The 22,724-nt window shown below is 46.4% G+C and overlaps 1 protein-coding gene across 2 annotated transcripts in view; it reads right to left on the bottom strand.

Moving 5' to 3' along the window:
* The window catches only part of AKAP13 (A-kinase anchoring protein 13), a 199,102-nt gene extending 181,327 nt beyond the window's left edge, over nt 1-17,775 (bottom strand). The window contains exon 1 of one of the 2 annotated variants that reach the window (XM_085234171.1): nt 17,756-17,775. The gene's annotated coding sequence lies outside the window, so the exon portion shown is untranslated. Of the gene's footprint in view, nt 1-13,596; nt 13,747-17,755 lie in introns of those variants that run through there. The other variant, XM_085234170.1, reaches the window with a different exon arrangement.
* Nucleotides 17,776-22,724: the final 4,949 nt, after the last annotated feature.

Consider the following 22,724-nt stretch of genomic DNA (forward strand, 5'->3'; position numbering starts at 1 on the left):
CTCGGCCTTGTTGAATCTCATTAAGCTCATATGGTCCCATTTTTCAAAACTGTCCACATCCCTCTGGGTGGCATCCCTAACTTCTGCCACGTCAACTGCACCACCCAGCTTAGCATCGTCTGCAAACTTGCTGAGGGTGCACTCAACCTCAGAACTCAGACCCAAGACTTTTCAAGTCCTGAGGCTGCTACGTATTTCCTCCACACTGCTGTGGTGATACGGATCAGCCCCAACGTCACAGCACACAGCAGGCCCACGGTAGGTCCCAGTGCTGCCAACTGAGCTCCTCTTGATATTCAACTACAGAATCAAGATCTTTTTTTTTTTTTTTAATTAGTATTACTAAATATGCAAATGTGTTTGAATAATTCAAAAATATGTGGACAAGGTAGAACAGGAGATTTTTAAAAGAGTGAACAAGGAAAAAAAAAGTTAAATTAGAAAAAGAAAAATCAAACAGTACCCAAGGCCAACCAGATAAACCACCCAGAGTCAGAGGGAAGACACCGTCTAGGAAATGCTCTCCAGATTAAGACAGTTCACGTATAATTTTCAGGGTCAGATCCTGTTCGTGTTCCAGACACGAGCACTCAGACTTCAGTGGAATGGGATGGTGATTTCCACATTATTTAACATGTGTCAGCAATTTTAAACAGTTGCTTTGCAGATTCTCCCAGCTAACCAAGCAAACCCCACCACCGAGAGCCTGGTGTAGTACTTGGCTGATGAAAAGCTGCCTGGAAACTCCATCAGGACACCGAAAAACATTCCCCCTATTAACATTCAAACAATCTGGTATAGTTACAATTGTTTTAAAATGTAAAAAGATGGAAATACAAACAAAACCACATTTCTCAAGTTTTGAAAGGTCAGGCCAAAGAAGCTAACTTCTACCAAAAGTCAGGGCTAACAATAATGGTTGCAAGGGTAAAGCCTGCCTCTTCCTTCCCTTCTCCCAGACTATTCTTCTCCAAAATAGCTGCAAAATAAACAAGAATCAAAACACTCACAGCAGAAAACAGCATGCAGCTTTAGAAGAAACCAACTGTGCTATTCTTCATGACTCCATCCATTCCAAATAGATGTCAAGTTCTTAACAGCTTTCCCTCTGACAATGCTAAATGAAATTAAGGCAAGCAAAAATAATGAAATGTTTATTACGCTTCTATATGGGCAAAGACATAAATCACAAGGTAACCAAGCACAGGAGAAGGGAACCAGGAGAGAGCAGCTGCTTCTAGTTCTGCCTCCAGCCTACATCTCTGCACACATCACTCAAGGCAAAGAGCTGGCACTCACCCTCCTCGCACTGGAGATATTGCCTGTTGCAATCAACAGCTTCCATCATAAACTACAACAGCTTAGTTGGCAAATGCTCAGATCTTGAGGGGATTTATTTCACCAAAAGCTGCCATGTCTCGTATTCCCCATATAATTAATGGAAGCAATATTGCTTACCTATCTTTACTCATTCTTTGCATTGCAATGTCTAGGACACAATATCCTGTTATAAATATACAATGCACAAAAGCAATTGTACAGATTACTTAATGTGCAGTTTTACACCACTAATAATGGCAAGTTTGTCAAAATACAAAGGGTGTTGCCTACGGTGGGAGTGTCGTAATAGGATGATGAGACAGAGTCTGCTTGTTCTGCACATTTTGTAAGGTTGTTGGGTCTTTCCTGTCGTGAAACAACCCCTGTTGTACCAATAATTAATTAAAAACAAGCAAAGAAAGTGCTCCCAAACCTTTGTGTTTGTTTTCAAGTCTGAGTAGCCAGCACCAGCAATTTGGAGCTGACGAACCAGTGCTACTCACTGCACCACCAGGAAACAAAAAGGCATAGAGTAGATGGTCCTCAATCAACAGTATTCACAATAGGAAAAAAGAAGTCACAGCAGACCAATGCTCACCAACACTTATCTGGATGCAGCTCATCTTGCTTCAGTTAAAATAAGACTTTGTGCAAGTGACAGCTTGAGGAAATGATGAATAACTCTACTGGGCTCCGACAGATCACTGGCTGACCCCTGCACATCCAAGACCATTCGTTGTCATGCTTTTTGGGGCATTTTTTGAGAACCAAAACAAGTGCTACTTCTTCTAAAGACCATGCTACGGTTTTGTTTTGTTCCTACTTTACAGGCCTGGAGATGAACGCCTAGCTAATTTCCAGCCTCTGTCCTGTTAACACTTGGAACAATTGCAACTGAAGGAAGCAGAGGATTTCAACAGAAGCTTCTTTGTCACTCCAACAATCTGCTTCGCCACACAAGGCTGCAAGTTCAACGTTCTGCAGGTATGCTCAGCACAACACCTGCCCTTCTCAACACGCATTTCATCTGCTTAAAGAGTTTTTAAGTAAAGATCAGAGACAGAAGTCAAAGAGAACCAAAATCCCCAAGTCCCATCAGCAAGGCTCTCCTCCAGAAGCAGGACTTCATGCCATGAGAAGACCCAACTCAGAAGAGGATCATGGGCATTTTCAGTGCTAAGCTATTCAGTGATGCTAAGCAGACACAGCTCAAATGTGCTGCTTGCTCTCATATAAAGAGGGGAGAGAAGAAAAAGTCAGAAATAGTACTTACCAGGAAAAAAAAAAAAAAAAAAAAAAGCAAATATTTTAACATCAGTACTGCTACTGTTTTAGAAAGGCCAGGAAAAAAGATGCAACTGGAGTTCCCTTAACCACATGTTCAGTTTTTTAGTTGCATACCAGTCAGCCTAACAGAAGGGCTTAGCTGGGAATGCTCAAATGAAGTCGAGGGTCCCGCCCCCCCTCCCCTTTCCCTAAGCAAGCAAGTGAGAGTTTCTGGCATGGATACTGGTGTGCAAGATTTTAACATTCCCCTTTCCATAAACAGTCGTACATCAAGCTCTGAAAATTTGCTTCACAGAAACATTTGCGCTAGTAAAACTCAATTATTCTAATACTTGTATGACACATGCAGGAAGGGGTGCATAAAAAGGTTATGGTGAGCTCATTTAAGAATTTAAACAAGTACTTGATAAAAAGTTTTTGAATTATTCACTCAGCTCAACTATTAAATCAGGCTTCCAAAGGAGTCTTTGAACAATAGCACAGAAGATGCTGTATTTATAACAGGGCAGCACTGCAGTTATCACTGTGTCTCACAGGGAGAGCCATTCATAATTACAGTGGTAACCGTGGGACTGACTAGACACTTGGAATATTTATGCTTCTCCCATTCTGAACATGCAGCACTATTTCTGTATAAATAGCTTAAGAAGTCATACTCCTGATAAGAGTCATTCCTTCAAGAATGATTTGCTCCTTCTGAGCACCCTGAGCTGTAGGTGTCCCTGTTCATCATATGGGGGTTGGATTAACGATCGTTAAATGTCTCTTCCAACTGGAACAAGTCTATGATACTATGAATGCCCCAAACTGAGAGAAGCACTCAGAATCAGTGCTAAGCATTAGCACAGCGAACGCAGTACCACACCATGAATGCCCCACTATGTCTCCCAAGACATCGAGGCCAAAGTCAGCTGAAGACATCAGCACATTCCCCAGCTACAAACCTTTGCGCTACAGTTCTGCACAGCTCTGCAATTTTCTGCCCCTCACATGCAGAGCAATTTCTTCCAAACCTCTAAGCCCACTGCAATAGTGACTTGGAAGAGATAGGTTGAGCGCTGCTCCACTTATCTTGTGCATACCTCTCCCAGCCCGCTTTCTTCCTTTCCATTCCTTTTTCTTCCACATCACAGACCTCTTAATAGTTCAGTTCAACGAATACGAGCCAAGATTCTCCCAAAACTACTCCAAGACCTTTTTGGCTATAACCACCACCCAGGGGAACAGTCCTGTTTGCATATCATCCCCTCTCCAGCATCAGCGTGTTCCCAAACAAACTCACAGCCCAATGACACAAGGTCATAAAACTCCAAAAAAAAAAAAAAAAAAAAAAAAAAAACCACCAACAAAACAGAGTATCCTCTCACAGCATCCAGCATCACTCACATCACTTCTTTTTTAGAAGGGATGGTTGGTTTTTTTAACCCTTGAATTCAATTCTGCTGCTGTACTTTCCCTCAGACACCCACCCGTGCATTCTGACGAATGGCACTGATCGAAGCAGGGTAAGACCAAGCACCTGCATCACTGCAAATGTAATCAGGGCAAAACACCGCGGCTATTTGTAGGCTTCCTGTTCATCAAATAACATTAGTGTACCTTTGCCTTGAGCAATTATTTACAGTGCTGGAAATCCTGAAGAGACATTAGAGAGACAGTAGAAGCAATCCCCTCTGCGTTATGAAATGATTGCGTTAAAGTTAGAAATGACTCAGAGGGGAAAACAAAAATCAGAATAATTCTTTGTAAATCTGCCCAATGACAAGAAGAAAAAAAACCCCACCCTAATTCACTTCAAATTTGGAATTAGCTGACTCCAATTGAGACAGAGAGGTATTTTACACTGCAGCTGAATTGGCAGCTCAAATTCTATTGCAAGTTCCGATGCAGGCTTTAAGTCAAAGCAGAGTGAAACCCTTGCTGGCCTGTCCTCGCTGCACTTTTAATCTTAATTAACTCCAAGTATGTCATTTATGTTATGAACAACCCATCTTTCTTTTTTTTTTCTTTCAGAACTGGATACAGTGCGTGCTGAATTACTTGCTGGCGAGCACAGCTAAGGACTCCCTTAGAGAAACAGCATTTCACGTATTGACAACAAGGAAAAAACCCAACAAACAAGACACTGATATTTAAATTAAAAAAAAAAAAACACAAACATTTTCACAGACACATCACAGCAAGTTTAATTCAACCACTGTACCCCCAATCCCAGGGGAATCCAGCCATGCAATCCTGCTTTGCATCAAAGCAACATAAGAGGGAGATTTTTGACCTGTTTTAAAATCTCCAAAAGCTTTGACAGCACTGCTGACAGCTTACAGGAAACCAGCAACAAGTAGAGCACAAAGTCTGTGTGAGAAGTCAAAGCTGCCAATGCTATTGCTGCACAGAACCCACCCGTGTCAGCATTTACATCCTGCAGCAGGCTCAGGGCTCTGAGCCCCAGTTACCATCTCTCCCAATCATCAAACATTCATTACGTACTTCCTGCGTTATTTACTTCACTTCTTGGACTTTTTTTTTTTTTTTTTAATGCCCACTTAGCAAAGATTTACTGAGTTCTCCCACTTCAGGCTCAAGAAAAAGTCCCGAGCATTAGCAGGGTGGTTTCCCACCCGCCTTGCAGTGCTTGCTGCTGCAGCTTCATGGAGTTTCCTTCCCTCCCACTCCTGCTCAGGACTTGGTTTCAAGTGCAAAAGCCAAGGAGACTCGCTAGGACTGGGCTGCACGTAAGGCTCTGCCCAGAGCAAAGCGTAACAGTGCAGCTGTGTGAGCGCACCGCAGAGGGCTCACAGACAGATGTTTCCATTCAAGGATGCTTCCAAGGAGCCAGGAACGTCGGGTTCACTACCTTGGTGTTATTTACATTTCTTTACATCCAGCAATAACCATACCACCAGCATTTGAACGAAGGAAAACACGGAGCAGCAGGAGAACATCTCACTCTGGCCTTTGTTGAGAAGGCAAAGCAAAACCCTTTCACGTTACCATTCTTAAACTTCCCCTTGTTTCATTCTATCCTACAAGCCACAGGTTTTATCTTCCAGAGATAACTGCACTCCTGCAGCACTTGCCCAAACCTCCATCCTGAGCCCTAACAGGTTTGGAATCAGCTGCTCCTCCTCACGCTGCCTCATCCACCCCAAACACTGAGCCTTGTGCTCAGGCTGCATCCAATAACAGCCTCAATCCACAGCACCGTGAGAAAAGAAAAAAAAGAAGAAAACTGGTATTTTGTTAAGTTTTCAAGGGTTTCCATGCTCAACATATAGATGCAATACACCCTGCATCGTGTTCCCTGTCAGCTGTGGTGTTGGTGTGCCTTGCACAGACCAGGAACCTCATGGAGAGGAGCGGGGCTCCACCACCAAAGCAAATCTGAGACTAATGCTCTTTATGGCTCTCGCTGCAGAATTAGACAGGTTGTCCAGCCACTATTCATCTTAGGGCAATTGGGTTTTATTTCATGGCAGGGAGATGTACAAGCAAAGAAATCCTCACATTCTGCCTTATTTCTTTTAAGGAAATGTATGCTGGAAGAGTAGTGGGATAATGGGCACTAAAGAATGACAGTTGCAAGAAAAGGTTGATGTGTGTTTCTTTGGGGGACAGAATACTTTGTGAAGTCTTCCTCACTCCATAGGGGAAACCTGCATTAGAATTTCCAGAGCCATTCAGCAGGACAGCATTCACCAACACTGACTTCCAATAGCAGCACTGCAAAGCCCACTGGCTGGCACATCACTGTTACATTGGGAAGCACAGCTTCCTTTTCACAAGCATTTTCACAGAAGTACCTTTGCATTTAAAATGCCAACTGTCAGTGTGTCTGCTATTCAGACACAGCACCCACAAATACGTCATCTGATGGGCAGGGAGTTTTACAAAGCTCTCAAAAAGCCCAAGGACATTTGGAAGGGTAGATGCAAGTTTAGAATGAGTCTTAGCATATCATCAGCAAAAAACTATTCTATTCTTAGATATCTCTCTTTGGTGTTTCCTCTAATGTTCTTCCCCCCCTCCCTCCACTCTTTTAAGAAAGTAAGTTGTTTGGTTATTAGAAAAAAAAAATGGAAGAACCTGTTCTGCAAGGCATAGGAACAAAGCAGTATCTTCTGAAAAAAAAAAAAAAAGCTCACTGAAAAGTATGTAAATATTAGGGCTGGTAACACAAACAATATAACCACAGGAAACACAAGAAATTAAGAATAGATCAGGAGTTATTCGATTTCCTGGCTGCATCAGAGCCTCTCCAGGCTGGGCATGGCAGATTTACTCTCTAAATCAGAGAGGTGGTCTGCGCAGGACCAGCACCAATCCATCCCCAATGCATGTGGTGGTCCATGGACACAAATCCAAGCCTCGTCCTTCATTCCCCAGTTATCTGGCAGCTCACAGCCAGCACCAGCTATGACAGTCCAAAGGAAGCCCTTATAAAGCAAACACCAAGTGCTGCAGCATTCCTGAAGAGAAGATTTAAGCAGAGTTTAAGCTCATTTCCACCAAAAGGCCTAAGTTTTCTCTTGGCACTGCACTACTGTAAGCCCAAGGGATAAATACATGCAGGTATTTATTTATGCAAACAGTATTTTAATTAATATCAGAAGCACTGATGAGACTGGATTTTTACTAAAAGTTAGCAAAGATATCACAAATTATGGGGAAAAAAAGAAAAAAAGCCTTGCACACAGAGCACAAAACACTTGATAAAGTTACACTCACTGAAAACACTTCATTTTCACACCTTTCAAACACTCCCTCGTTTTGGACAACGCAGTCATACAGAAACTGTGGGATTGCTATTTATCCATCATTTTGGAGCTTGCTGTTGGCACACTGAAGTGGAGGCATTCTGAAGGTTCAGTGCTGCTGGAACAGGATCTCCCTTTATTCTCCAGCAGCCTGACGACTTCTGAACTTTGAGATTACAAAGCAAGAAAGTTACTGAAGGCTCAACATGCAAGTCGACTGGCTAAGAAAAAGCAGCACAAAGTCCTGCCAAAATCCTAGTTAATCTGATCAAGCAAAAACCAGGGAGGTCTTAAGCACCGTGCAGTTTAAACAGAGCTCATTTCAGCTGCAGAAGGAAGCCCACCACGGCTTGCAGCACACCTCTTCAGCAGATAGCCCAACTGAGGAGAGAACATTTACCTGCTTAAGGCTACTACTACCCATAAGCAAGCTGAAGGGGCGAAGAGTAAAATACCCAGATTGGAGAAAAACGTGGCACTCAGATGGATTCTGCAGATGGACAAATATTGTATATAATCCAACAGGAAGGTGGGAAAACAACAATACGTAGCCAACGTGCAGCCAGTTACCTCTTGAGTACTGCTTCAATTTTCCTACGTTCAATATGCAACACTGCAAACAATTAATCCTCTTAACGTCCATGCAAACACATTTATTCTCCCCAGTTCCAGCTTGTGAGCCCTTCCAGCAATGAGCTGGTTCATTCTCTAGCTTAACCCATTAAAACTGGGACCAAAGCTCTGCTTTAATCACAAAACATTGACCGAGTGATGATTTCCCATCACCCCATTCCACAACACCCCACTGTCTCCCCATCACCCCACTTCCCCCAACACTTTTCAGACGAGCTGAGCAAGACGCCCACTCCAGCACACAAAAGGGCACTGTTAAACCCAGCTAGGATTCAAACCCTCAGATTTTGAGCCCTCCATCGGGCAGCAGCAGCCAATAAACTCATTCTAAAATCCATCAGCAGAAGGTAGATGTGGCCCCACAGCTGAGCCCACATTGAACAAGGGCTGGATGGGGCACTGGTCCTTGCACTGAAGCCAGCACAACATAGCCCCATGACAGACCTATTTATTTTCCTGTTGGTGACTGCACTGCTTAATACTGGAAAACCTGCAGCTAACAGTAACATTTTGCCTCACATAACACAGAAGTGCAAAAGAGTCACCCGGAGCTGTGAAATGGATGCTGGTTGCATGAAACTTCTCTTTGCAGCAGTACATAAAAAGGGGGTTTAGCATTAATTTCTCTACCCAGCCCTCAGCTAAGACAACCCACCTTCACCACAGCTGCTAGGAGAAGAGAAAGCACAAACATTTACACGCAACGCAACCAAAGGTTTGCTCACCACCTCGTGCAGGGCTGTGCTCTCAGACGATGATCACTCATCATAAAAATGGGTGGAGCGGCTGCAAAGCACTCAGCAATGGAAAAACTGACGGCCTCGCCCAGGGAAGCTCCTGCCTGGGCTGCAAATCCCGCGGAGACATGCAAAGTGCTGTCGGTGTGCTCCCCGTGTGGGAAGTCTTTGGGCTACGGATGCAAAAACATCTGCTACGTAGCATGTGAACTGCAGCACTCTGCTTTCATCTCCAGGATCGATATCTGCACCGACTTCAGGAGTTCAGATCGCGCCACGGGAACTGTTTACATCCAGTTCAGCCAAAGTCATTCATCAGTGGTTTGTTTTTAAAGCAAAGCACAGCGCTCCTCGAGTGCAAAATGTAGAGTTTCAGATGTGCAGATTTATGGTAGCATGGGACAAAACAACGAGACTCATCACACACTACTTCAGTGAGTGGCCTAAGCCTGACTCACTGAGCGATTCCACCTGAGGAAGGAGAGCTCTGGTTTTGCTGTGATCTCACTGGGAGTCCAGCAGCTAGGAAGCATGCTGCGCTGTGCATGGCCCATCCCTCACTATGTATAACCACCAAACTGTGCCATCCTGCATCCCCTTCCCCCAAAAAGCTCACTTCCCCCTTCCTTTAACACCTGCTTCCTCCATCCTAGCATCCATTGTCCAAACACTATTATGGGACCGAAAGCTCCAGCATCCCAAAGGAAGCTCGAGAGGAAAATGACTCTATAAAACAAGCGGTTTCCATACGAGACCTTCTCATTCATTGCAGCAAACCCAAACCCTACCATTCCCCATTTTCTCTTCCTTACTATAGCCCATGCTGGATGCTCACAGCCCCTCTGCTGCCAGCAGGAAGAGCCGCAAGAGCCAGCATCTGCATGATGCACAACAGGTGTGTTAGCTCCTGGAAGAAGCAAGGGTGAGTCAGTAGTAGGAGTCTGAAGGCAGACCTTCGTGCCAAAGCACTTGTTTGCAATGGTTTTATTAGCTTTTGCACTCAGACTTACACAGCAGCTACACTATTGCGGGCAGAGACACACTGGGAAAGAGATTTACTTTCCCAAGTAACTTTGCCAGGAACTTCAGATACAATTCAAATGAAGCTACAGAGCCTGTCACAGATCTTAACATAACTTACTGCTCCAATCTGCATTAGTCATGGGTGATAAAAAGCTCAGAGACACAGCTGGGATTGAAACACAGCATGTCAGGTAGACTCTCAGCAAAGGGTCCTGAGTATCATCATCAAATGCCACATATCCTGCTCTTCTCCAGAATAATCACTGTACATTACACACATCAAGTAGTCTCACTGGCATTCATCATCTTCATTTAAATGAATTCATCACCCATTTTATTTCCCCTCCCACTCAGAGGCACCAAAATACCTGAAGTCACAGCTAGAGGAGGAAATAGGATCAGTTGCAAGCGGCTGTGCTCAGACATCTTAAACAGCACCCCAGAGGAGCAGCTATATGTAGGATGCCATACTTTGAGGGGTATTTTCTTCTTAGACTTCCTCCAAGCCCATGCCCAATATCTGAGAGGTCCCAGTCTGGTGCAGCTCTGCACTCGGGCTGTGGGAAGCACGCAACCATTCCAGAAAGGATTTCAGCTTTTTCTCACCCACTACCAAAATCACACGAGAAATTTTCCACCTTCTGATTTTCAGGTTTCTTCTTTAACATACATACAAAAATCTTGTTAGAGCACATGACGACATAACACAGGGTCAAGTACAGCTCCAACAGAATTAAAGTTTATTTTCAGCAAGTTCTCACCCTGCATTCTTTTTTAGGACTGTTCACTACTTAAAAGTATTTGTGATTACACCCCTTTGCTCAACGATGTGAATGTACCTAAAATGGCTATGAAGAGAAAAAAAAGATGATAAAAAAATGTCAGGGTTTACTTTTGCAGAGGACATCGATCCTCACTCTGTACAGAAGTCAACTGTAGACTTAAGGAATTTTAAAAGGAAACAACTTAACTTCTAACTCACTGTCTTATCTCAGTAACATCTCTCATCATCATCATCAGCCATGCTGTAAAACAGGGACGGGCACTGCAGCCAGACGCCTTCCACACCATCAAAAAGCACCAGAGGCATTCAGTGAGAAGTCACCTCGTTTGTGTGACAAAGGGAACGGAACAGAAATATACGGATGCGTGTTTTTTAGGGAGAGCTGTACAGCCCGACTGCAGCACCAAGTTCCCAACATAGCAGCTTACGCCAGAGCGCTGCCAACATATTTCCTTTATCACTAACCAAGTGAACTAAGCAGCCAGCTCTGAGGGATGTGCTCTGCCTCTTCATCTGCATAAAGGTCATTTGCAAGGGAGAAAGGCAGGTTTAAAAAAAGAAAGAAAGAAAAAGGATAGCATGCCACATCCATGGCTTTGTTTTTCATACAAACGTTAAGGCTGGAAAAGACCACTAAGACCACACAGACCATGGGCCCATCACCACCATGCACACTAAGAGTGGTGCTGCCAGGCTGTGGCACCGCAGTTTCAGTGTCTGAACATTCAGCGAGCACCAGGAGGGGCCTTTCACCCCAAATTCCTAACTCCTTCACCCTCCTTTCCCACTACAGCAACACCGAACCCAAGTAGGCACTTTATACTTATCAGCTGCATGGTTTAATTTACTCCAGACTATTTATTGCCTGTGTGGGGAACCCCTATAGAAACAGCATTAATAGCACTCATGGAGATGGCAGAGATAACCAGCTACAGCACTGCTTCTAGGACTGTTTGATAAGCAAGTGGAACACCACCGAACACCGGGCAGGAAAACTGATACCTGTGTCTTGGATTCAGAGTGGAAAAGAAATAGGTGCAGCAGGCACAGTGACTTACATTGCCTTTTGTTAAACAGCTCTGTTTAAAGCTATGCCAGCAGAGAACTACACAACAGCAGCCCCTGCCCTTGTAACCAGCAGAGCACACCCCACAATAAGCCTACTGGCATTTTTTCCCTTCTGGTATAATTTATCGCCCGCTGCCCTACCTCAGGCTTTGGACAGCATAACCAGATTCCTTCAGCTATACTTAATCCTCCTCTTAGCACAGGAGCATACCCTGGACCAGAACACAGCTTAGTAAGGAGCAGATCCTACTGGGAGATTAGCGGTGAGTTCTGCATAACCCTGGGTCTCCCAGTTCCCCCACACCACAATTCAAAGCCTCCACTTACCTGGCAGGACTCGGTACATTACAAGTACTCATGCTGTGCTCTGTTTTCTGAACACATCTCGCCCTTATTGCTTGGGCCATACCAAGCATCCCTCGGCCACCAGAGCAAGCCACAGGCTGGGACACCAGGCCATGGCACGGTGTGTCCCCACAGAGCCCTGTCATCGAGTTGCCTACAGAACCTGTCTGCCCTGCAGAACCCCTCAGCCGAGCCCCGCCAGCAGCAGCCCCAGGGCAGCCCAGCACCGAGAGGACAGGCAGTGCTACACTCATGCCATACATGCACAAGATGTGTACAGGTCTGAACTCATGCCAGATATCATCACCTTGCTTAATGCGCCCATACCGTGCTATGAGGCCTGGGGAAAAAAAGAAGAAAAAAAAAAAGCAAGAAAGCAAGATAATGTCATTTGGCCCTTTAAAACTAAACTGGGATTGTATGAACCAGAACTGGCAGCACAAGAGCTGAGCTCAGAGCAACTGTCTGAGCACTGCTCGGGAGCTCTACGTGCCTGACATAGTTCTCCTGCATCGCATATCTCCATGAGCACCTCAAGTCTGATGGCTGCCTGGGACCATGGGGAGCAGCACGGCTCCCAGCTGTCTGCTGCCAGCACAGCACCCCAATCCCTTGAGCAACCACAACCAGCACAGCGTGCCCTTCTAAACTTCACAAATCACATTTCCTATGCCCGAGCTCCAGGGACAGCAAAGCTCACCGGGCAGAGCCCCTTCAGAGCTCAGCAACGCCGCTCCCACCAACCCCAGCTCCTTTCCATGACTTCCATAGCACGGACACAGGCAGTGAACTATTAATAATCTCTGACGATTTTCAGGTTAAGAAACGCCCCAAATTTGCCAATCCTCGGCCAGGAATTCCCACATTCGCTTCCAAAGTGGCGTAAATTCATTTAAGAGGGACATCAGCGAGCAGAAGCACGAAGGTAAACCAGGCCCGGCGGCAATGACCCTTCGAACAACTTCAGAGCACCAAAACGCTTCAGCCCCAAAGGTGGGAAAAACCAACAGCGAGCGTCGCTCGGGAGACTCCGGCACGAAGCGGAGACTTCGGTAGCGATAAACTCGGCTACAAATAAACGAGGAAACAAACAAACGCGAATACAAAGTTGCGTCAGCGCAGCTCGAGGGTTCCCCCCGCCCGCCCCTATATCAGCATATCAATGGTTTGAATAGAGGGGAAGCGGAGGGTGGCTGGGGGCCAGCCCGGGGCTCCGGGAACGCCGTGCATATACGTGTGTATGTATGCACGGACGTGTGCACGGTGCCGACGTCCCGAGCCGGGCTCGCCCCGCTCCGTACCCCCGGAGCTCGGGGCCGCGCGGAACCGCCGCGGGGAGAACCGCAGACAATAGCGGCGGAGAGAGCAGCGCCGCGCGAGGAAATCGACCCAAACTCAGGCAAGAAAAGCAAAGAACGAGGAAGAAATGAAAGGAAGCAGAGGGACGCGAAGTTGCGAGGAGAAAAGCCCTAAAGAAGAAGAGGAAGAAGGGTGGAAGCCTCGCGGAGGGGCAGGGGGATCCTCCGCAGCCCCCTTCCGCCGGAGATACCCCGGGAAGCTCCCCCCCCCCTTCCGCTTCAGCCGCCCCCCAAAACTTTCCCCCCACAGCGGCCCTTCGCTAAACTCCGACGGGACGAGCACTCACCGCGGGGCCCGGCGGGCGGCTTCGCCCCTGGAACGGGGCCGGGAGGGAAGGGAGAGGGAAGGGGACGAGGGGAGGGGGGGGGAAAGAGGCGGCCGGGCCGGGTGCTCTCCGCCCGGGGAGGCGGGCAGGAAGGAGGGCCGGGGGCTGCGGCTGCAACCTGAGCACCGCCGCCGCGCCCGCCGCCAGCCCGCATGCGCCGGACCCGGAGCCGCCGCGAGCCGCCGCGGAGCGGGGCCGCCCCTCAGCAGCGGGCGGAGAGCGGGGGGCCGCGGCCGGGGCCGGGCGGGGAGGCGGCGGCTGCGAGCGGGCTGCGGTTCTCGCTCTTGAGTTTGTGGAACCGCTCGGTTAGTCCTCTTTTTTCGGAGCCACGCTGGGAGCGAGGGGTTCGGCACCTGGGGAACACCTGGCGGCTCTGCTGCTCGGTTGGCCCGAGGCGGTGCGCTCAGCTGCTCTGCGGGATTGGTGGTAGCATTGTGCTTCTGGGGGTGAAGGGACGCGAGCAGCTTTGGATGCAGCGGATTGCTTTTGTTTAAAGGGGTGCTTCCTTCCCACGTGCCAAACTTCAGCCTCACAGCCTGTTTTGCTCGGATGTACATTGCTTGCATTCCCACTTCCAGCTCTTGTACAGCTCTCCCAGCACACACTGCCCAGCCGAAATCACACTCAGCTGCACCCAAACACTGCCCTCCTGACCCTGGCACAAAACCCACAGCCCCGCTCACGCCCTGCCCCACGCTGCCCCTCACTGTATTTCCTCAAGGCCCGGTGCTCCTCTGCCACTGCACAGCCTGTGGAAGTTTGATCGAGGAACATCTCTGTAATTATTTCCACAACTTGCCCTGGAAAATGGTGGAAATGGCAATGCTGCTCTTAGCAAATACAGAATCATAGAATCGTTTGAGTTGGAAGAGATCCTTCAAGGCCACCTGGTCCAACTCCTCTGCACTGAACAGGGACACCTACAGCTGATCAGGTGCTCAGAGCCCCGTCCAGCCTGACCTGCAGTGTCTGCACGGATGGGGCACCCACCTCTCTGGGCAATCTCTTCATGTGGCTGTGGTCTGTATGTGGCCGGGCTGGAGGAGGCTGCTGGAAAGACGAGGCATGATGTGCTGCGGTGGGGGATCTGCCCTCTGTTACCATTTCTATTGGAAGCTCTTAGAGGATGTGATTTTTTCCTATCAGAAATATTCCTGCAAGTGAGCTTCTCCAAAGAACCAGTTGTTAGCCATGACCTAGGTGAGGAATTACCACAGGCTGCAGGATGGGACTAAGCTCCCCAAGCTGCTCAGGGCAGGTCAGAGCTCCCCATCCCCATGTGGGAGTCTCATACATCCCCTGCCTGGGACCAACATGGGGAAAAACTGAGCCAGCCACTGCATCAGATGCCCGGCCATGCTCTCATCAGTGCCCTGCCTTCACTAGGATGTAGTCTGTGCTCCACTTCCATCTTCAAATCATTAATTCTGTCTTTAAACTGTTGTCCAGCCCCAAATCCTTTATCTCATATATTCCTCCTGCCACATAAAACCACAACCTGAGATGAAGGGATGTTTGTGTAGCAATAGTGTGGATGCCAGCCTTCTGGCAGATCATTTGCAGGCAAATAGTCTTTGACACTGGTTCCTCCAGCTTTCACCATAAGTCTAAGTCTGCTTTTCAAATGCTAGCAAGAAATTGGAAAACTACAAAAATCAATTTGTCTTTCGTTCTTCTTTTTTAATTTGTCATAAACTGCTGCAGGGCTTCCTACTTCTTGCTAGGGAATGAGTTTTAAGTGTGAGCTGCACTCATGAATGAGAATGGAATTTGGATCTGCACAACATAATCTGAACATTTGTGTGTAGTGGCATGAATTAGCAATATGAGCACATTGTTTCCATTTGCTGGAAATTAGCTGTCCTTGCAACTGAATAGAAAACAGAGTTCAATGTAACGATGGAAGCAGCAGCTATTAAAGATTTGTTTTCATCATGTTTAAGCAGCTACAAACTGAGATACACAGAGAGGGTGAGTGTGGCTGACAACAGTGTGCCGGGCTTTGTTCCAGTGCCTGGAAAATGAGGCACTGTAGCTGAGATAGCAGCAGCCACACCTGGAGAAGCTGACCAACATTTTACTTCTTCACGCTCTGCCAACGGCATCCATAAAGCCCCATGAGCTGTATAATCTGCTGCAAAATTATTGCCTGTGACTGAGGGCAGCCTTTTGCTGAAGTTTCCCTGTAAGAATAGATCTCGGTCAACACACAAAATCCTCAGTAAGGCACAGCAGGCAGACACTGGAATTTGCCCTTAGGACAGCAGATAGCCTGGAGTGACTACAGTAAAAACACCCAAAGCAAAATGCAAACACTGTTGACCCGCGGTATATTATTCATGAAATGTCTGTAATTCCCATGGCTCTCCTGTGGGAAGTGGGGCTCTGCACCTCGCTGTCCCCTGATGCAGACATCAGCTGCTCATCACTGCCCCATCTGCCCCTCCACCTGCTGATGGGCTGAGCTAACACCAAGCTCTTACATATGTTGCTGGAAGCCCTGATGTAAACACTGCCTTTTTTCTCCTGGTCAGAAATGTGCACCTGCATGTGTTTGTGGCAGGAACTGACACTGCGTGTCCCAGCAAGGCTCGAGCCATGCCACAGCCCATGGGATAGGTGTGGGATGCAGCAGGAAGGCAGGGAGGAGAGGAGACCTGCAGACTGTAAACTGTTCCACTGAGCATCGAGGAAGGTTTTTTTTTGGCATTTCAGCTTTAGGCTTTGTGCTTTTTCAAAGGACACCGTTAGCAGGCACCTGCTCTGGGCACTTTGTTCTTTACAGGATGCATTTTAATTTAATACAATTCTATTTCTGTCCCTAGCAATGGTTGTTGTCCAGTTACTTGCAAAGCGAGAGACAGACAAGTCTATGCCAAAAGCCTTTATTGAAGGATCAGAAAACATCAATCAAATCAATTTACAAAACTGAATTATGTGGGACCCCAGGAGTAAAAAATGACAAACACAGAGAGTTAAATTGATAGCAGACCAGGATAAAAGCTTTTAGTCAATGCAGGCCATAAAATTAATCAAATGCAGTATACTCCCTAAAAATTAGAGCAGTTTCCCCGTCCCCTGCACTCTGCTCAATTTCAGATCTAAATAACATGCAAAGTAGATTAAAATTAATCAATACAGCAGATCCCACAGTAAAGCAAGTAATCAAGAAAGCAACACATGCATTTGCAACCCATTATTTATTACCATCCCCACGTGTGGCCAGGATGTGAACACATATGGCGTCCCTGGCTTCTCTTGAACCGCCACCAAAGCTGATGGGTCTATTTGCTTTTTGTACAAGACAGTAAGAGAAACCCTCAAAGTCTAGGGCATTTGGAGACATTTTCTTGAACCTTGTAAAGATTATGAAGGCTAAAATTGTATCTATAACATGGATGTGGGATGGTATGTTCTCTGTCTAGGACCTGAGTGCACCTTCTCTTGCTCTCAGTGCTCAGATTATCTCTCTTTATCTCTGTGGGCTGGATAAGATTTCCCAAATCACAGAGGGAGAGAGAGGAGAGTTCTCCAGGTGTTGGGAACCAATACCATGTTGGTGATGGCAAACATTTCCAGCTTATCTGAACATGTGAACACATCTCACCTTTATATCCTTGCATTAAGTACTCACTCAAACTTCTCTTACTGATTTTCATGAAGTTGCCATTGTGTAACGAAAAAGAAGTACAAAAAAAGATGCCTCCCTCAGCAGGCAAACAGGGAGCAAATTTCCTTCCTCTAAGGGGGACCCCTTTCCTTGGATCTCTGTTTCATCAGAGGAACACCAGCTGGAGAACTCAAATCTCTGAACATAGAATCGTAGAATCATTATGGTTGGAAAAGGCCACTAAGTTCACCTAGTCCAACCATCAACCCAACCTCACCATGCCCACTAACCATGTCTCTCAGAGCCACATCTACACTTTTCTTAAAATACCTCCAGGGATGGTGACTCCACCACTTGCTCCCTGGGCAGCTTATTCTTATACCTCATCATCAGCTTCAGGCATATTCACAAAACCCGTGAACCTGAACTGCTTAAAACAGTGCCCCGCAAATCTCCATCATCAGCCACCCACCAGCTGTTTTGCCAACAGCAGTGTATTACAACACGTACCTGTGGCAGTTTGTGGTAGTTGGCTTCATGCACCAAGAACAAAGTAGACTCTCTTCAATGAAATTCCCAGTGCAGGGGAACCAGGAAATTCCCTTCCCCATAGCACGAAGCCCCTTTTGCTCGCACACCAGCTCTGTGCCCGTTGCCAGCCAGCCCAGCTCTGCAAGATGACGTATGCCCACCAGATGGTCCCAGCTTTTCTGCACCACCAATGCTGATGTGCACAGCAATCAGCAAAAATCCACTGTGCTTTTCCTTGACTAAACACGCTTCCAAATCACAAAGAAATACAAAAGGCCATTGAACATTTCTCTGTTCAGCAGCACGAACAGTTGGTCTGTCGTCAAGTGCAGATCTCTTGTGACAGCGGGTCAAAATAACTTCCGTTATCAAGAGGGGAAAACAAAACTGTTTCACCGTGCGGTGTAAATGAATGTTTAAATAGCCTAGAAAATCAGAGGTGCATTGCCACAAATCCTAATGGCAGGAGGGACACTGGGGGCTTGGGCACTCACTGGGTGCACTCCTGTAACACTAGACTGCTTCTCAACCACTTCTCAGCAGTCTGAAGAAGCCCATTACATTGGTGGTGTCAAGAATGGGGTATGGCATCTCTGGCATCTCCGGCTGGGCAAGTTGTGTTTTGCAATACACACTGATGTGCTTTTGTATGGAAGGGATCTATTTCACACTAAGCAGCCGTCACACGGTATTTTTGATCACCACCTGTAAGCAAATCCAAGCAAAGCTCATTCCAAGGTCAGCTGGGTATTTCTGAAGACTTATCTCCAGCCTTGCAGGCTGCAGAGTGGGCCACAGCATCAGCCATCGAAACCTCTGGTAGATCAAATAGAGACAGAGCTGAGCCATGCTGGCAAGAAATAGATTAGGATCAAACAGCCCCCACTGTCCCTGCACTGACAGGTGTCCTGGATGGCATTACAGTCTGCAGACTTCTCCAACTAATGAGGGCTTTGTCTTCACAACGTGCATATTAGTTTCGCCAGCAACACATTTCCCCCCTTCCCATGACTTTCCCACCTATTGCCCCCTTCCCACTTCCCTCCTTCTGCTTTTCTCATAGTGCTTGGGGAACAAAGGGTCATGGCAGTGGCTCTTTTGGGTGAGCTGCCATCCCCAAGAATTTGTTTGTGGCTGATTAAGTGACCCTGTCACCTGCAACTTTCAGCAAATGCTCTGTTTCCCTTTTTTATTCACTCTACCCTTCCCCTACTGTCTGCCTGGGGTGGTCAAGAGCAGAAAGTAACTCGTGTGCTTGCAGCAAGAGATCAGAAAGTTGAGAGTCTCCTCATTGAGGAAGATTGCTTGATAGGAGATTAAATGTCTCATACCGTAGAAGCCTTGACTATATAAAAAAGTCAATGCTGCACAGATAAACATAGCATCTGGTGACGTTTCTCTTGCGTAACTATACCCTTTGATTTGATTTTGAGTCTCTCTCTTTTATAGTCCATTCCCAAATGTTGGCACTCGTTTTTCTCGTTTGTCACACAGCAAGAGCACTGATGCATGTATGTATTCAGCCCCAAACCACATCTGAGGATTTAGTGTTACACGGAGAGAGAATCAAGCCAACATGCTCCTAACTCTTTGTTCTGCTGTGATAGGAGGAAAGGTGCACATCACAAACCACCCTGCAAAGCATTAGGCCTCTTGGTGCGGTGTTACCTTCCCTGTTTCTCATGGAAGATAGAGAAATGACACTTTTCATAAATTGGGAACAATGTTTATTTGATTGCCTTATGAAGAGCTCTTGAAAGCCTTGATGTACACAGACTAAAAGATCTCCTTGTTTGGCTGATTTACACACAGATCCAAATATCAATAAAACCATTTGCAATTCCTTTACATCTGTAGTTATTAAGACCACAGACCTGCTACACTAAGGACCTGTTCTGAAAGTGAAACCCAGAGGCTCACCTCTCTGTGCCAGCACTCAGTCGCATCAGGTTAATGCTGTAATGGCAGGAGATTCCTTTTTTGAGCACCTTTAAAACGAGAAAAGGAACTGAGTTATTCTCTCAGGTTTTGTGGCACCAGAAGAACAAAGCAAACATTGCAGTTTGTGCAGAAACCTCTGGTTTTAAAAAAAAATGTTTTGGGCTAGTAGTTTACAGCTGTGCATTTAAAGAACATGCAAAGGCCAAGACATGTTTACATAAATAGCATATGTAAGGCTCTTTTGAAAGAATCTATTTTAAAACCAATTTTATAACTAAGAAGCCACAAACAGAACCTTCCTGCTTATTTGCTTGCCTATACGCATTGATTGTGCAGACAGTTGATAGAAGTTCAAACACTTCTTAATAGCTGATATCTACAGTCTTTGCATGGCAGCAATTTTTGCCATGTCCCATTACCTTCAGGTGAGCCATGGCAGCCCCCTCTATACACTCTGACATGGCTGTGGGACAGAATTTATTGTGTGTCTTAATGAGAGGAGAGGAGACAGCACCAGAAACTTAATGAGCCATGGAGTGTTTATATGTCTTTGTAATACAGTTTTGCTGTCCACTGTAGCAAAGAGCAGTGGTAATTATTCTGAAAGTGAGAACGAAGGTGTAGACTAATCACCTTCCCCCATTTATATAGTGTGTTGGCTGGTTTCAGCACTTTGCTGGGTGATTGCTTGTGTAATATGGCAACCTCAAGTGTGTGCTGAAAGGCTGAGTGAGGAAGGGTGCCGTTGTGTTTGGCACAGGGAAGATGCACATAATGCATCTTTTTACTATGGCTTTGTAGGAGCACAGAAGCTAACATCTATTAGACCATGTATCAGGCTTTCCCCATAGCCTCACACTACTTCTGCTAGCACAGTTACTTCCCCAGAGCCCATTTGTAGTGTTTCATCAGCTGGACTCAAAAACAGTCTCTCAAGCAGTGTCTCAAAGAGTGAAATAGCCATTTTTAAATTATTTTTTTTTCCTCCCATGGAGATTTCTGTGATCTAACACCTCACAGAGCTGTGTCTGGCTCTGCTGTCCAAACCACTTTTCCCCAAAAACCAAGCAGCCATTTACATGTGATCCATGCTCTCTAGGTGAAGAGCAGCCCTTGAGTTTCTCGGCAGCCATCCTGAGGCTCTCACTTGGCTCTGAGCTCCACTGGGTCACAGTAAAGCCATTACCTCCATGCATATGCACACCACGTGCCATCCCTGGGCAATTCCCATTGTAACTCAGCATCAGCTGCTTAATGGGTGGAAACAGGTACAGTGAATTAAAAAAATAGGGAAAAGGGAAGCATTATTAGCCCCCAGCAGATTTGCTGCTGCCTAAAGCACTGGCTCCTAACATTTTCATACCAGGTCTTGCATCTGCTCATAAGGAACCTGAAGTCTTCTTCTTTCCCCATCAAGGAGGGCAGAAAGTACATAACCTTCAACTCACGTTCTGGCCCCATATGTCCCACAGGGCTGATGGCAAAGTGGAGTGCTGCCAGCTGGCCTGAAGCCATGGCCATATGCATGTCCAGCAGCTTCTCCATGTGGCAATGCTGCCCCACCAGTGCCTGGATCCCAGCTGCTCAGTGAGAAGCCATCTCCCACACACGTACACACCCTCTGATGACTGCATTTCCACTTGGAGAGCAAAAAGAGGCGTAACATCGGCTGGAACAGGCTGAATGTGCTCAGCCACATTTCATCATGACCGAGACAGAGCGAGGCACAACATCTCCATCAGGGCACAGTGTGAGAGCACTCTGTTCCCCCTGGTACTGGGAGTAATGAGTAGATAAAACACAGGCACAGGGAGTGAGTTTGTCTTCATAAATTTCAAAGGCAGACATTGACAAAATGCCAGATTTCTGAAAAATTAACGTCCTCTTTCATCATATTATGAAAAAGGCCCTCTGTCTCTTAAAGTAACATTTCAAGCTATTCTAAAATACATTTAAAGTTATTTAAAGAAATTTAGTTATTTTTAAAAGAACTGTTGACTTTATTTCTGGCGCCCTGTTTATTTTTCCACAATGGCACCTTTTTGAATAGCAGCAATTGGCGTTCATAGTCACCTCTCTGTTTGCTTCCTTAAAGTCGAGGCACAGTTCAGCTTGACTTTCACAGACCCAAGCCATTTAAGACATCAAAGGCACTCCACATCTTGCTGCACTGCTGGCTATGTACAAACAGACCTGAAGAAATATTTTTACGGATTTCAACACGCAATCCATGTTATATCTTTTTTTTTTTCTTTGCCAAGGCTGTGATAAGAGTCAGCCCAAATTGCCATCAGCTAGCTGGAAGGATGGGTGGCATGGGACTATAAAGGGGACAAAGGCGAAGTGCTAGGGATAGGAGAGGTTACCATGTCTGAAAGACTGAAGAATATATACATATATATATATAATCTTTATACCACACTGTCTTAAAGATACCTGGGCTGAAGAACCAAAGCCTCCTGGGGATCTGCATGCATTAGTTCTCATTACTGGTGGCAGCTGGTGGGTTTGGAGCTTGGAGGTGAGGAAATAAGTTGTACAGCCAGTAAAATTACCCTGTGCAGAGAACAGAAAGGGCTGCTGCAATCCGACCCTGTATGCAGCACGCCTGGGGCTGCTGGAGCCAAGATGTGACACCAGGAGAAGAGAGGAAAACCCACACTGGAGGAAAGAGAGCGCATGAGAGCAAAGACCACACCAGGGACATCAGCCCTGGAGTTATTTTCAAGCATACAGCAGTGGCCTCTACTGGTCCTCATTAGGACATCAGGTTGCTTTTTGCTGCTTCTCTTCCTGCCCTGCTGCTGCTGCTTCTTGCAACAATGCCCAGGTTTTGCAGACTCCTTTTCCCAAGGAAAATGTGAATACTGTGGAGGTAGAAATGTGTCAGCAGGAAGCAGCATCCCTAAACTAATGGGGCTATTTTGGCATGTACAAAAGGTGTGTGTAGAGAAATGTGATGAAATCTGGCCCAAGTTCATGAAGTGAACCTGACAAACTGAGCACA

Source organism: Meleagris gallopavo, chromosome 12 (assembly GCF_905368555.1).
Source record: "Meleagris gallopavo chromosome 12, MGAL_WU_HG_1.1, whole genome shotgun sequence".
NCBI lineage: Eukaryota > Metazoa > Chordata > Aves > Galliformes > Phasianidae > Meleagris > Meleagris gallopavo.